This window comes from Puntigrus tetrazona, chromosome 7, assembly GCF_018831695.1.
Source record: "Puntigrus tetrazona isolate hp1 chromosome 7, ASM1883169v1, whole genome shotgun sequence".
Classification (NCBI taxonomy): Eukaryota; Metazoa; Chordata; class Actinopteri; order Cypriniformes; family Cyprinidae; genus Puntigrus; species Puntigrus tetrazona.
Genome location: NC_056705.1, coordinates 19,622,834 through 19,626,788, shown reverse-complemented (window position 1 = coordinate 19,626,788; position 3,955 = coordinate 19,622,834).

Genomic DNA, 3,955 nt, shown 5'->3' with positions numbered 1-3,955 from the left:
AGTGAGCGTCCAGTTTTTATCACCCAGCTGGAAGTGAAAGAATCCCTTGTGCATGTGGATTACGTAGAGGGAGAGAGCAAATCTAAAAACTACAGATTTCTTTTTACCTTGGATACAGGCATGTCTAAGAAGGCCTCAACCTTGTTTTCAATGAGTATTTAGGGAAAATGTCCTTAGTTTAAAGGGCAAAAACCCCCAAACTTCTTCTCAATTAATACTTGATTGCTATAAAGGATAATACTCAGGGCCAATAATAAACTTTTTAGTTTGTTTTACAAAAAGTACAATGCAATCATAGTTCCGTAAGAGTGGCACTTCCAGATTACAGTAAATATTTTGACATATTTAATGCTTGGTTTAATAAAGTGTTTAGATTGAGGACATCAAACGTATTGTGAAAGGGCACAGACAAATACAACGTTACAAAATTTGGATACAATCAGTCACGACAGCTCTTCAAGCCCCAAGGAATGTTTCAACTAGATTTTAATGCATGTTTGGAGACAATTCAACAAAGACATTTGGTTTTAACGGATGTGTTCAATAACAAAACACAATCCAGTATCAGATTTTTCCGGTTAAGAGTGAGTGTTTGGCTTATATGTCAGGGTTGGCGTAAGTATAAAGAATATTGCTTTTATTGACTGAAGCCTTTATTTCAACGCTCAGTATAAAGATGTTTTAAAAGTGTGTTGTTTATTAGGAATACCAAATTACTATTTAGAAAAAAATGATGGCTGTAATGCAGAAAGCTTAATTTCAAGAGGACAATTGCCTATGAAATGGGCAAAAGGTTGAAAGTTGATTGTCGTAACTAAATTCCAGTTTATTACAAGTCACTTATTGGAAATAGTTGGCCTGTAAAAACTTCACCACTCCTTGTCCAATCTTAGTGTAAGCATAGATAACCATATGTTGTGCACATACAGTATATCCTTCACCCTTTCACTGAACCTTTAACATTTGCATCTTTAATAAAACTTTATTTTTATCTGCTTTATAAAGATTTGTTGGAAAAAAAGAAGCTTCACACTTACACAAACAATGGGTCTCATTCACTAACCAGATGTATGGGCTTATATCTGCTTGTAAAATCTGTTCACAGACGGATCATAATTCAGTAATGCATTTGCATTAAAATGTATTCTAAATGTATAATTGTGTGTAGTCGGCATAAAAAAGATTTATTGTGTTTTAACAGGATTTGTTTTAACAGGAAGTGTTCACTTACTGTGCGTGACAGTTTTATGGAACGCTCTTATATGGATATCATTTGGATGTATTTTATGCAAATGGCTAGCTGTGGAATCTATCTTTATTAACTTTAAAACAAAGGTAAGAAGAAATGTGTGAATGAACCTTTGAAAATTTCTGCGTAAGAAATATATTTCTGTGAACATTAATATGCAAATATTGTGAAATTATTAGCAAAAAGGCCCCAAGTGTTTGCTTATCTCATTTGCATGTGACTCGATCTGCAACTCTCTGAGAACCATGTCTGTGTTCACGATGACCAAAGCCTCAAATCCTGCCCCACCCTGATCTTTAGGCAGACCACAGACATTTGTTTTCTGTGGTCTTTTCTGTTTCTCTGCGACAGCTGGTAGCACGCTGTTCTCTTCCCTTTCTCTACCCATCCCTCTTTTCCTTCCACTATTACACTCTCACCCTTGACTTCATCTCTACTCTAAAAAGCCCCAAGTTCTCTTTTCACTGGCCCGTGGTCAGACCCGAGAGTGCTGGCCACAGTAACCACCTTCAAAGCAAAAGCACCATTTCCTCTTTACCAAACCACACCAACCTCTACTAGTCTTGTGACACAGCATTTAACATAACACTTGCCGTCCAAGCCAGAGATGCTTTGCGGACAGAACCTCATACCCTATTGGCCATTACGCCCCTGAAAATCAATGTTGTTGTATTAATTTTCAGAAGTGCGTTTAGTCTGGTTGTGCTCACTGGTTTGGGTCAGTCAGCCTGACTGTGTTTTGTGGTTTGTAAGAAGCAGCAGTAGGTCTGCATGCATGCGGAAATGGAGGATGTGTTTAAAGATGCCCCCACGGCGCACTGCGGCTGGTTGGATAACAGATTTAATGTAATGGTTTGTGTAGGAGGCCTCTGGGCGGCCAGCCCAGGCAGGGGAGACAATTAGACCGGCCCCCCATCTCAACATGATTTCCTGAGGGCAAGTGCAGTGCGTGACTGTTTGTGTACTGTGTATAAATAGTTCACACACACACACACATTTATTTATATATATATATATATATATATATATATATATATATATATGACAGATATATCAGGTTATAAGAGATGGAGTGATGGACAAATGTGTGGAATATGTCATTGCTGAAAGACCTTGAATGTTCATGGGGAGATTTATTTAACATCCCTCTTTTCCCTCTAGCCACAATCCCCTCATCGCAATATCCTGCAAAAGGGGGGAAAACTGCGAAAGAGAGGAAAAAAAACCCAGGAAGGATCAAGTCCCTCATTTCCCATTCTTGCAACATATTGCTTTTACATTCCCCTCTTCTGTTCCCATAGCTTTAAGAAGAAATGAACAAAGGGCTGTAGCTTAAAACCATACAGAGACAAACATGTAGCTGTAAGATGAGCATCGCCACAGGAAGGCCTGTTTTATTGTTTTAAATGGGACACAGACATATAATAAAATCAAAACCAATGGCACTGCGTTTGATGTCACAGGATGGATTCGCTAAGATACTGTTTCTCTGGCTGCATCTCGGCTTTCAAATTCTAAATACACTGAATGAAGCAAAATATTGTGTAGCCTATTGTGATTTTAGAGATATGGCTTACTATTTATTTTATAGTATGTGCTCTTGCAAGTGCTTACAATGTACTTACAGTGTCCTTACCCAAGAAGTACTGGCAAGATAAGGTAACTGTTGGTAGTTGGTGGGGTTAGGCTTTAGGGGTAGGTTCAGGGTTATTACCTAGTTTTTACCTAGGTACCACAAAAAGTACACAGTATGAGGAACAGGACTGTAAAATAAAGTGCTACCAAAATATGTTCGAGGACTAGCCTCTCCACTTTTTAAATAATTTTAGCTACACTCCTAAACAGACTCCTATTTCAGTCATCCTCATTGGACATTCATTTCCTTTCGGCCTCTCTGAGTTATTGTTTCTGCAGTGATCAGCACAGATTGAAGTCTCATTATGTTTTTCATTCACTTTTAATGGAAAAGCACAATCAAAAACACCTGTATTGCATCTTACTGACTGACAGGACATATGATTTCACATTTCCTTTTAATATCGCTATATGAAAGTTCACCTACCATTTGGTTTTGATGACAAAGATATTTGTGAAATTGAATGCTTTGAGCTGGATCAACTGCTTTTGATGTTCTTGCTTAAACTGAATCCATTAGATCCACTAGTGGTGCATGAAAATATTTGGATGAAATAGCAAACAATAATAAAAAAATAAATAAATTCAGTTTGGCCAAAATTAGCTTTGGACGACTGAAATCATTGACTGAAATGGTGACATTTAATTAGTGGTTCACTACTAGTGCATTTTGTCTGTTTTTTGTCATTTATTTCATGCACACAATGTGGACAAGCTGCAACTGGTAAACATGTCAGCAGTGTGAATGCACTACACCACAACTAAAAATAATGCAGGAGTAGCAATATGCAAATTAGGTTTCGACTGAAATATCGAGAGCCGTTGCTAAAGAACTTCACTATGACTGCTGTAATTTATCACCTGAGAGTATGACACACTGAACAGTTATCCAAACTTAAAGGGGCAGTGTGTAATATTTAGGAGGATCTATTGACGGAAATGCAATATAATATACGTAACTATGTTTTCCGAGGTGTACAAAGGCCTTACACAAGACCTTCCTCTTATGTGGAAGGCGCCATCATGTTTGTACAGTAACCGTTATAGTACAAACAGCGCGTTCCGTTACTG